Below are 12,993 nucleotides of genomic sequence, written 5' to 3'. Positions count from 1 at the left end.
TTGTACAGTACACTGTTTAACTGTTCACATATATACAGTACACCAGAGTAGCACTCATCTTTATTCAATACGTGAGTATAGAGTGTCAGACTGGTGCATGAAGGACCCACCAGGGGAATGCAGTGGTAGGGGCCCATGTTTAGAGGTGTGGCCAGTCTCCAGAGGTGGCATGGCCAGCCAGTACAAAGCTTTGGCTAAACATTAGAGTGGTGTTTCCTAACCTTGGTCTTCAAGGCTCACCAACAGTCTAGATTTTAGTGATAACTAAAATTGAGCACATATGGTTAAATCAAAATAACTGATGTAATAATTAAATAATCTATGCTCAAGTATAGCTATCCTTAACCACTTTGGTGGTATGCCAGGAAAAGTTTTAGGCTGCTGCAGTGGGCTCTCCTGAAAAATTTCTGGCCACGTCACCATCCAGCATCAACTCCCCATTGCTCCCCCTTCGCCAATGGTCGTACACTGAGCCCCCAGCAGCCGCACTCCCGCTCCCAAGCCCTCTCCTTTGTCGCCGAGCACTCCCCATTGCCACCGAGCAATCATGGTCGCCACTCACAGAAGTTCAGAAGCACTCAGGCATTCGGGTGCCCAAACACATAAGCGCACCTGAGCCCCTGAGTGTCCCCAAACATCCCAGAGATGCCACGCACAGCTAAAGCCATCGGAAGCAGCCCTAAGGGAGCAGGATCTGCTGTAAAAGATCTGCGGCTGTAGCTTCAGTTGTGATTTTTTTCTGGGGCATGACAAACCTTCCCTGAAAAGTTTGTCCTGCCCCAGCAAAACCCACTACTGTGCCTTGAGGACTATAGTTGGGAACCCCTGCTTTATAGAGTGCATGGTTATATATAAAATATAGTAAATACCATACCTTCCAACTGTCTCGTTTTTTGAAGGACCGTCCCATTTTTTGGGGAAGACCCCACATCCCGCATGGGGCCAGCAGTGTCCCTGCCCGGTGCTGCAAAGTGGAAAATAGATGCTGTGCACATGAGCACAGCAACTATTTAGAGAGGCAGAAGGGCAGGGTGCATGGCCAGCAACTTACACAGCGCTGGCCATGCCCCAGTAGTGAAGGAAAATAGAGACGTGGCCTATGATCATACCCCCATTTCAGTCTATGCTGTGCGAGTATCCCCGTTGCTGATAGGAAAATGTTGGTAGGTATGAAATACTGTAGTGTAATGGAGTGCCGGTTTTTACCTAGGTAAAATTTGTGACTGTAGTGAAGCCAGATGACTGTGACCGGTAGTGACTTCCTATTGGAAGTCTGACCTGCCAATCACCAAGGCAGTCCCATATTAAGGTGTTTCCTCCCTCTGGGATGCCTTTCTGTGGGCTGCCATGCAAAATCGGAGATTTCTGAGCTGGGCGAGAGAGCCAGTACACTGCTGGGGACAGGCTTTATGCGCTAGAACAGGTTGTTGCTAATGTGCGGCTTAATCAGTAGGACAGCAAGCAGGGGAGGAGAAGAGGGCGCGTCTTCTTGTCCACGGTGATGAGCCTGACCAAACCGCTGCGCTGCTGGTCCTCTGTGTTGTTGGGTACTTTTAGTCTCATCCTATGACAGCGGCACGCCTCCTGCCATTCCATTGCCCGGCTCCCGACTGCTCATCTCCTCAGCACGGGACAGTCCTCTCCTGCACAGGGCACACTGCCTCCTGCTTGGCTTCCAGCTGCACCCATCTCCCGGGATCTAGCCAGCCGTTCATCATCTATTTTGAAGCTACATATGCCCAGGAGCAGTGAACAACATCTCCCTTCTTGCCAGGTAACACTGCTGCCCATAGGTGCTGGTTTATGTTTTTGCTGGTGGGTGCTCAAGCCAAAAATATAGGGGAGTGGCTACATGGGGAAGGGGCGTGGCCTCAAAATAATACCAATTTATATTACACAGCACAATTGTCTCCAATATTCAAATTACGTCAGCAGAGTTCCCCTTTTTACATATAACAGCAGCAGAGTCCCCCTTTTTACACATTACAGCCGCAAATTAGCAAGTTAATATGGTGGGCCAGCAGCGGGACTCGGACCCGTGGGTGCTCATCAATTTTCGTGGGTGCTCGGGCCCTTGAGCACCCACAGAATCGGCACCTATGCTGCTGCTATTTGGGAGATCCAAAGATAAACTGAACTCCCGACCATACGTGGTATCTTCCTGGTATCTTCAAACAGAAGGCCTGTCTATATAGAGGACTGAACATGTGATTTGTTATTATCCTCCAGCATAAATAACATAAGGGCTACATGTATTTTATTAATTTATATTAATACTTCAAAACTAAAAGCACAAGCAGCCAGCCCAAGTTACTAGCACTAGCAGCCAACCCCTGTCCCATTCCCAGCAGAGCCTGTCTCTGCAAGTGATGGCCTACTTCTGTAGCCTGATCACTAGGTTACTATAATACCGTTAGCCCTACCTCTGGCTCCTCTCTGATTACTTACATCAGAGGTGTTTAGCTTGTTGTTATGCGTTTCCTTTTTAGTTAAGTATGTATTTTTTGTACTGTTTCCTAGCAGGGCGCCCACTAATCAAATTGCTTAGCGGGCGATTCTGCGTAAGAAAATCGCATTGCATGCAGTTTTTGCGTGCGATGCGATCCGATATAAATTTCCTATGTCATTTATTCACTGCTCTTTTTTGCCCCGGGCGGTGCAATGCGATCGCATCCCACCACAAAAGAGGGTGCTATGCCATTTACTTTACTATACACTTATATGAGATGCTATAAGATTGAGGAACCCCCCACTATCCACGCCACCCCGAAGAGTGGCGAGCGGCGGTGGAACGCATCCTCCTGACCTTTTCATACCCCCACTATCCACGTCGGCGTGGAGTTGATTTTATATAGTGTGGCGAGCGCAACGAGCCACCGAGCCGGAAGCGTGGCGAGGGGACGCGGAATACATGTAACATAATCTACGTCCCCTCGCAGGGCTCGCTGTGCTCACCTCGCTGTGCTCGCCTCGCTGTGCTCGCCTCGCTTTGGGCTCGGTGGCTTGCTGCGCTCGCCACACTATATGAAATCAACTCCATGCCGACGTGGATAGTGGGGGTATGAAAAGGTCGGGAGGACGCGTTCTGCCGCCCCTCGCCACGCTTTGGGGTGGCGTGGATAGTGGTGGTGGTGGTGGGGGGTCAGTAAAACCTCATTGTATGTCATACAAGTGTATAGCTAATGGCATGGAATTGCACCCTATAAAATCGCATGCAATCACATGCAATTTGCGGGAGGTGCGATGCGATGCGATCCCCTGGAGCCAACAGAGCAGTGAATATATTACATTAAAAAATCGCATTGGATCGCACGGCACTAAAACGGCCCATGCGATGCGATGCAATGCGATTTCCCTACGGTAGCGTACGCAAGAAATCTGGGCGCCCTGCTAGGAAACAAGTACCGTATTTTTTTGTCAAACAAACCTTTCAAAAGTAAAAACATGTGTCAAATATATTTAAATTAGCAACTTTTTTATAAACAGAAAACCATGTGCATTCATACTAAAAGTAATACATATTACAGGGACTGTGGGTAATGGTTATAATAGGCACATGAAACAGTAGCGGGTAGAGGAGCTAGAGGTGGGCAAGTAAGAGTCACCTTTGTACCCGGGGGGCTGGCGAGTGGGTATTGGTGAATGTGGGAATATGGGGAGGGGGGTGTAGGCTGACGGTTTGCCTTGGGTGCTGAGATGCCTTGCACCGGCCCTGTGCACGCGCTGGTCCCGGTGCCTGTAATTTGTATTGTACAGGTGCCGTGCCAAGATTCCTTCTATGGGCTGTTGCTAGGGGTGCCACCTTTGTGTTGAGAGATTCCTGGACATTGGCCCACCCCTAGAACCACCCACAGCCTGCCCCTTGACCCATCCACAGCCCCACCACCTTGGCCTGCCTTATCTTGTTTTTTTTTTTTAACCCTTGCTTTAATACTTTTTGGGGATTTTGCACACTGTAATGCCCCTTACACGTTACGTCACAGACCATAATGCCGCTTACACGTTACATCACACACCGTAATGCCCCTTACACGATACATAACACACCGTAATGCCCCTTACACGTTACGTCACAGACCATAATGCCCCTTACACGATACATCACAGACCATAATGCCCCTTACACGTTACATCACAGACCATTATGCCCAAAATGATCTGATATATTTATTTTTCCTTCCCCTTACATTTTTTTCACATTTATTGCCAGATTTTATTTTACGGTACTCTTTACCTAGAACGGCGCCCACGATTGAAATCGCGGGCATCGCGGGTAAAATCGCGGTAATCGCGGCATAGCGGGTAAATCGCGGGTAAATCGCGGGTACATCAAAATCGGGTACCCGCGATTACCGCGATTTTCCCATAGAGAACAATGTTAAAAAGCCTGATTGACCGCGATTTTAGCGTTAAATGCCTCAATGCCCGCGATTTTCCCATAGGAATCAATGTTAAATGGGCTACAGAGCCCAAATAGCCCCAATTAACCCTTAAATGTCCCCCCAATTTTTGTACGCCACCCCACGATCCACGCCAACCCGAAGCGTGGCGAGCGCAGCGAGCCCGCGAGGGGCGGCGGTACGCGTCCTACGACCTTTTCATGCCCTACTATCCACGTCGGCGTGGAGTTGAGAATAGAATAGTGTGGCGAGCGCAGCGAGCCACCGAGCCCGAAGCGTGGCGAGCGCAGCGAGCCCCGCGAGGGGACGCGGATACCTTCACAGTTATACGCGTCCCCTCGCGGGCTTCACAGGTGTCCGCGTGGCCACGGACACCTGTGAAGCCCGCGAGGGGACGCGCTTACCTGTGAAGGTATCCGCGTCCCCTCGCGGGGCTCGCTGCGCTCGCCACGCTTCGGGCTCGGTGGCTCGCTGCGCTCGCCACACTATTCTATTCTCACACCACGCCGACGTGGATAGTAGGGCATGAAAAGGTCGGAGGACGCGTACCGCCGCCCCTCGCGGGCTCGCTGCGCTCGCCACGCTTCGGGTTGGCGTTGATCGTGGGGTGGCGTTAAAAATTTGGGGGGACATTTAAGGGTTAATGGGCTCTGTAGCCCATTTAACATTGATTCCTATGGCCAAATCGGGTGGATTGAGGCATTTAACACTAAAATCGGGTCCATCGCGGCTTTTAACATTGCTTCCTATGGGAAATCGGGAGCATCGCGTCGCGGGCATCGCGGGTACGTTTATGGCCGGCCGCGACGCGACCGACGCGATTTTTCAGGTTTAACATGGTTTTCAATGGGAAAATCGCGGGCATCGCGTCGGTCGCGTCGCGGGCAGGCATAAATGTACCCGCGATGCCCGCGACGGGCGCCGTTCTAGGTAAAGAGTACCTATTTTACTATCCAGGGACAGGTGTTGTGCGGAGTAAGGAGGTTGCAGAGCAGCGCAAAGTCTTGTCTTCAAATTCTGTGGATGTAAAGGCTTAAGGGAAATTGTAGCAAATATTCTAAAGCAATTAAAGGCAACTTTATACACTTTGGGGGCCACAAACAAGTCATTTCATACCTCTTTGTGGCGAGCTCAGAGACTTGGAAACCTGCAATCACAGTGCACTAGGCCAGCGGGAAGCGGGGGAGGAGCTGGTGACTTGAGCCTGATCCTCTCTCCGCGTGGTCATGTGCGTCCAGTACATGATCACCCTGCATCTCCCCTACATTGCATCACTGTGCTCTCCCCCCTGTACAATACCTGTAAAATCACACCCACTGTACTGCTCCTAAACTGAGCACTACCCTATATTCAGGTCATGCTTGTCAGCCCCACCCTCCTGCTTTCCTGAGCTGTAAAAAAAAGTTCTCTCTTAATGTACATTGTAGATGAGGACTTGACAGGAAGAGCTTGTCACTTTCTCCCTCAAAATTCTACAGTAAAGAAAATGATGTTTTTTCCTTTATGAGCATGGCGCTATACTACACACTGGTAGCCCAAGGATAGAAGTTCTTTATAACTAACCTGGATGACGTTACCAATACTCTTATGTTGTCCTACTTGATAAGTGAATTTTTACTGCAATATGCAGCTGTGAAGCAAATAAGAACAGTTTTCATTCCTCACTCTGCCTCTCCAAACAGCACAGTTGGACTATTGCTTGGAATCTTTATACTCGCTCAGCAGATACAGTATGTGTGGGATAGGAAGGGGAAAAGGGATAAACTGGAGAAAAGGAAAGCTTGTGTGGATGTGTGCAGTGCAAGGTTCCTTTGTTACAAAGAAAAATGACAGACACAATGTGAATGTGACAAGTTAAACAACCTTATACTTTATTTGACTATTATGGAAAAAGCACACATTTAGATGACCTCTCATGGATTCCTGGCTGAGTGTGCCACTGCTAGGGGTTCACATCTTATATCACTATAGCGGAAATTACAATATTTAGAGTTTGCCTAGGACAGGTCCCACTTCAAATCAATGCAGCCAGCGTGCTTAATAATTGTCCTATTTTTACTGTGGGCCTGATTCAGACATGGGCACTTTAATTAACAATTTGTACCCCCCCCCCCTCCAAAAAAAAAAAAACAACAACAAAAAAAAAACTACCGTATATCAATTTGTCAGTAACAATACTGTATTGAGCTAAAATATTTAATGGGTGGTGCCTTGATGATACAATTCAATTCTTTTTTTGTGGCATTACCCAGTGGCCCACCATCTGTCCCCACACTCCCTGCCCACCATCTTTTCCCCCTTTCTCTGCCCAGCATATCTCTCCTCTCCCTTCCCAGTATCTGTCCCCCCTCTCCCTGCCCAGTATCTGTCCCCCCTCTCCCTGCCCAGTATCTGTCCCCCTCTCCCTGCCCAGTATCTGTCCCCTCTCTCCCTGCCCAGTATCTGTCCCCCCTCTCCATGCCCACCATCTTTCCCCACACTACCTACCCACCATCTGTCCCCGCTTTCCCTGCCCAGCATATCTCTCCTCTCCCTGCCCACCATCTGTCCCCACACTCCCTGCCCACCATTTGTTCCCCCTTTCTCTGCCCAGCATATATCTCCTCTCCCTGCCCAGTATCTGTCCCCCCCTCCCTGCCCAGTATCTGTCCCCCCTCTCCATGCCCACCATCTGTCCCCACACTACCTGCCCACCATCTGTCCCCGCTTTCTCTGCCCAGCATATCTCTCCTCTCCCTGCCCAGCATCTGTCCCCCCTTTCTCTGCCCATCACCCCCTCTCTGCCCATCATCTTTCCCCCTTTCTCTGCCCATCATCTCTCCCCCTTTCTCTGCCCAGCATCTGTCCCCCTCTCACTGCCCATTATCTGTCCCCCATCCCTCTCTACCCAGGACACAAGCACCTATCCCCACCTCCCCAGAATCTGTCTCCTCCCCACCCTCTCCCTGCATCTGCAGCTCTCTCTCCTTACATATGTACCACCATCTCCCTGCCCAGCATCTATCACCCTCTCCCAACCCAGGATCTGTCACCCTCTCCCTGTCCAGAATCTCTCCCCCCTCTCTTTGTCCAGCTTATTTCCCCTCTCTCTGACATATTCCCCCTCTCGCTGTCAGGGGAGCTCAGTGCATACAGTGCCTGCAACCCATGGCAACGAGCATGTAACCCCTGACAATGAGCATGGAAACCCCTGGCAAAGAGCATGGGGGGAGCGCCAGAAAGTTTTTTGGCAGGGGGCACAACATTTCTAGTTACGCCACTGGCATTACCCCTGCTGCACAATGACATAAGTCCTGTAATAAAGAAGTTAGGTAGGGATGTGAGACTTGTTTATGATCTCCTGGAGAGTATAAGCAAAAACTTGGTAAGGACGCAAAGACTATTCTGAATGCAGCTAAATTATGTATTAAATGAAGCATAAATGTGCTGTGATATCAGTGTTTATAATGTGTCCGTGTAGTTTTATGTTTTTGTTACTTTGTTATGAATGCTCTATCATACAATGTACTGGGGAGGTCTCTACAGACGTCATGGGAATTAGCTTTTTCTGTGAGAACACTCCTAATAAGGCAACACCTCTAAATAATATCTTCTTCCCTTGATACTGTACATTTTTAAATAAGGACAGCAAATACAGTTATATTTTGTTTTGTGCAGTGTAAATATTGGCTGTTTTTGCATGTAGCCCATATTGTTACACGGCTTTATTTTTACATTGCAATTTAGATTTCAATTTGGACATACCCCACCCATGTCTCAAGGGGCCTACACACAGGGAGATAAGCATTCAGCACAATGCTAGATCACTCAGAGCGCACAAAGTGCTTAGCACACAGCAATGAGCAATATGTCAGGGCCAGCGTTCTCCATGAGGACTCTGACCTGAACACCGGCGATTATAGATTTATCCAGCATGCTGGATATTGATCACTGGGGCGAAATTGACACTCAAGGCCATGCATCGCTATCGCTATGTCCCTTCACATGGAGCGATGCAGGGGCATTTGCTAAGTGATTACGTGTGTAGTCCCCGAGTCTCTCTGCATATGTTACATTTGCCCCATCAATAGATCAACATGGTTTTGCTCAATTGCATGCGTTTTTGCTTCATTCACAAACATTAATCTGACCCTATATCACAAAACAGCATTTGTGTTTAAAAACATTATTTTACAGCCAGGCCCGCCGCCTAAAATGTTGGGGCCAGGAACTGAGCTTCAGTCCGGGCCCCCAGCAGCACAGCGCCACCCCCCGCCTGCACCCACGTGCACCCTACCCCCATTACTTACTAGCATCCAGCAGCAGCGGCAGCGGCATCATTGCCGGCTTCCTCCTTCACAGTCCGGAGTGCACAGTGCAGCCTGCAGAGCACCGAGCCCATCTGTGTCCTAGGCTCGGCGCTTGCAGGCAGCTATTGTGCGTGCCTGGCTGGGGTCACCCGGGTGGGGGAAGTCCGGAGGCAGGGTGCAGGCGGGTGTGTGTGTGAGCCATGCTGCTGTGGGCAGCTACCCGGGCCCCTCCAGAGGCTGGGGCCCGGGACAGCTGTGCCCACAGCTCCCCCCTGTCGGCGGCGCTGTTTACAGCTTTGTAATACCCACTACTGTCTCTTTCCTTTAACATGATGGACAGCCAACCTCTATCATTGAAATAGAAAATGAAATTTGGCAATTCGTTACATACCAAATTTATGAGAGTTTTGTGCTCTGACGGCCACTATATGGCGTCTGACTGAGCGATTCAAGTGTTGCTCTGCCGCCAGCGCTGACATTACTCTTTTGTTGTTATGTCTTTTTGACAGGCTAGTAACTAGTATTTAATAAAAACTCTATTAAACCTTAAAGGATTTGAATAATAAAACACACAGTTAGGGGTTTATTTACTAAGATGGGACTTATTTATTTAGCACCTTCTAGAAGAGAATGGATAGAATCTGATTGGTTGCAATGGGCATCTTCAATGGAACTCCCATCTTCATACATTTACCCTTTAGTGTGCCCATTCCTATAAATTACTGGGGCCATGCCTACAATTTTACAAGTTTCAATCCTCTCAAGTGCCATGAACTCTGCTCCTAATAGGATACATATATCGTTTATTTTAAATATTTTCTAACATAAAGCAATACATTACAAAATTCTGTTACATCTATAGGCAAACGCAGTAGGAGTTTACAGTTGTCCGGATACCCCTCTTCTCTTGGCAAGTGGCTCAAATTATGACAACAATAACAATGGTGTATAATAGGATAACTAAAGCTGCTGCGCCATTGTGCAGTTTAATGGAAAGAGCAGAACTGCTGCACATGTCTAATGGTAGCAGTGTCTTCTACAAAATATGCTGTATATGTGTGTGTCCTCAATCAGTGCACTGGACCAGAGAATATTTTCCAGGAAGAAAAGGCAGGAGCCTTTCCATAAGGTGGGAGAACGTTAGCTTAGAAACTTTAGTGCTGGTTCTGTTATGTTTGTGCATTTAATTATTATGGTATATATATATATATATATCTCTTGCACTTGCTCCAATGTTCTGCAGAAAGGAAGATTGCTGTCTGCTTTTGGACCCCCCCTCTAGTAATCCTGCCTTTGCAACTGGTGGCAATCAACGCTGCGGGCAATCACGCTGCGGGCACGGTGGCTCGCTATGCAAGACACCTATTCTATTCTCCCTCTATGGGGGTCGTGGACCCCCACAAGGGAAAATAGCCGACGGCCGTCGGGAACCCAACTGTCTGTGTTTTAACAGTTGGGATCCTGACGTCGGGTGAATGTCTGTCGGGATCCTGACTGTAGGGACGCTGTCCGGCACCCGTCTGATAGTTGTGTATGTCTCTGTAGCAAGAGGCGCTGCCAGTGGATTTTGCAGTACAAATACTGACATTTGTGACCCTGACATATTTTCACACTGCATACAAATTCGCATCTGTGAAGGCAATTGTGGAATCAGAACTTGTCAGCTATTTCTGCATGTGCAGAGGCTGGAAGTGACTGAGCATGCTCAGAGGAAGCCCTTTCCCTGCTGTATTGGGAGCAGAAGGGGGTCCTAGGGTTATATTTGCTAAACTGCATTTGGTTTTAAGTGAATGTGTTGCACAGACATCCACTCAGATTCTACTTATTATTTATCTAGCACCTTCCAGAAGATAATAGCTGGAATCTGATTGGTTGCTATGGGTGGCGAGCTGTTACCCACAGCAACCAATCAGATTCCAGCTTCTGTAAACTTGTAAACTTTAGTAAATATTTAGATTGGATTCAGTACAAGCCAGGCATATATATACTGTACACTGTAATGCCCCTACTTCCAATCAAAGAGAACACTGCTATATATAATACATAGTCACAAGGAAAAAGATCAATGGAGGGAAATAACCTTTTCATGAGGGAAGCATGTCGCCCTGGTCAGCCACTTGCCCATACACCTTCAACAGTGACACAATGTTGACTTGGGTTTAGGCATGACATCATCAAACAATTACTACTAAATTGAGTACATGAGATGAAACTTACAATTAAATAATACAATTGTACTTGATAACATTTCAAGAATTATAGATAAGGAAATATTAGAACAGGACTGTACACGGGATACATATACCAGGGGTCAGGATAAGGGTGGTCAAAAGAATGAACCGGCATCCCGATATAGATAATCCCGATAGGGGCTCTGGTAGTAAGCTAACTCTCTCCCCCAACCCAGAAGTGGATTTAGACCTTATGGGGCCCTAGGCAAGATGCCAGTTTGGGGCCTGCCCAACACAAAGCACTATATTTTTGTTGCTGATTGCAGGTGGCATTGATAGATTACATTGGCATGTGCACAGTCTACTTATAAATGCGCAGCTGCGTGCACAGATCTGAATCAGGCTCTCTGTATTTTGGAAGTAGGCCTAATACCTTTTACATACCTTTTACAGTCACATTTAAAGTAAACTGTCTGCTCACATACAGTCAATGAAACCATTGTGTGTGTCCAAACCTTTTTTATGCTTTCAAAAAAGATCCAAGGGAAGGTTTGTGTGATGTCATGGCGTCACGCAGTAGTCTTGTAATGTTCCTCGCGAAGTGACCCTCTCCAGGAGGGACACAATGCTCTGTTCCTGGACATCCTTCCTAATGTATGATTGATATCACCTGTGTTGAACAAGTTAATTGATATGAAAGGTGTGTCACCACAGGTGATGGTAATCATACATTAACAGGGAAGTCCAGAAACAGAGCAATGTGTCCCTCCTGGAGAGGGTCATGTTGTGAAGTATGCCACATGGAAGAGAATAGCATTTACATTTAGAGTCATCTATTCAGTTGATGTAATGATTAGATGTATGTATGTATGTATGTATGTATGTATGTATGTATGTATGTATGTATGTGGTGTTATATATGAAATACAGGAGCAGTTGGAGTAAGACTGCTCAGGATTACCAAAATAGAAATACAAGTGAAATAATTAGCTCCACCTGTGGATCTTTTAAAATGTGTCAGTGAGTAATAAATGCACCTGTGCACCTGCAAGGTGACCTGGAAACTGTGAACTGTGTGGGGGAGCTGAGGACCGAGTTTGAGAACCTCTGGCATATCTTATGTCCTGTGCAGACTAGCTCAACTCTTTCTAATTTCCATACATAATACAACAAAATATATGTAATTTGTAAGTTAGGGTAATAAATTACTTTCTAAATGTATATTTTATGGGTGTGGTATATTAACTCAAAGATATCTAGGTTGACATGCACAAGATAGACTCTGGAAAAGGGTCAACATCAACAAAAAGTCAACACTGAAAAGGCAGACACATAAAAAGGTCAACATGAACTTTTGACTTTTTTTGGTGTCAATGTTGATACCTGATCATTTGGACACTAAGAATTAGTGTACCCTGTCCCCTTGCATAGCTCGTTTCACCAGATGCCTCGCTGCGCTTAGCACCCTTTACAGCTCTCCGTCAATTGGATGGTAAAGTTAAAAATGTTAAAAAAATCCCTAAAAATTCATGTCAACCTTTCCATGTGACTTTTTGTTTGTATCGACCTTTTGACCATAATGACCATGTGTCTGTTGACTATATGTTGTCAACTTACTGACTGTTGAACCAGACATTGTCTGTCCACCAGCCAGATACCATATTTTATTAGTTTCCCTAATCTACTGTAAAATCAACTCATCTAAAAGAATTTCCAGTGGTTTGCCAAATTCTCGAGATGCAATAAATAATGGTTTGTTTTGATTATCTTAGATGTCCACTGTGGCTCACCGCCACTGCTCCATACAATTGTGGACCTTGTTCCCAACAGGCAATGCCATCTATAGATGGTGTTGCCTATAGAAGACTATGTCCTTTTTCTGAAGACTTCCCCTAAGAAGGATCAGAAGTACTCAGAATGCAAAGGATAGCTCATATTGAAAAAGATGTGCTTAGCATTTTATTCAGAATTATACGTGCATATGGTCTTAATAAACACTGTGCTGCATGCTGTAAATGGTGGGATGCTCGATACAACCTGCCCACTACACAGATATAAATATAAATACTGTAGCTATCAATATACAATCTTAAGTTATATTAATAACAAAGCTTGGTGTTGCCAACCTACAGT

The sequence above is a fragment of the Crinia signifera genome, chromosome 6 (genome assembly GCF_055691185.1).
Source record: "Crinia signifera chromosome 6, ASM5569118v1, whole genome shotgun sequence".
Taxonomy (NCBI): domain Eukaryota; kingdom Metazoa; phylum Chordata; class Amphibia; order Anura; family Myobatrachidae; genus Crinia; species Crinia signifera.
Note: the sequence above shows the minus strand (reverse complement) of the source record.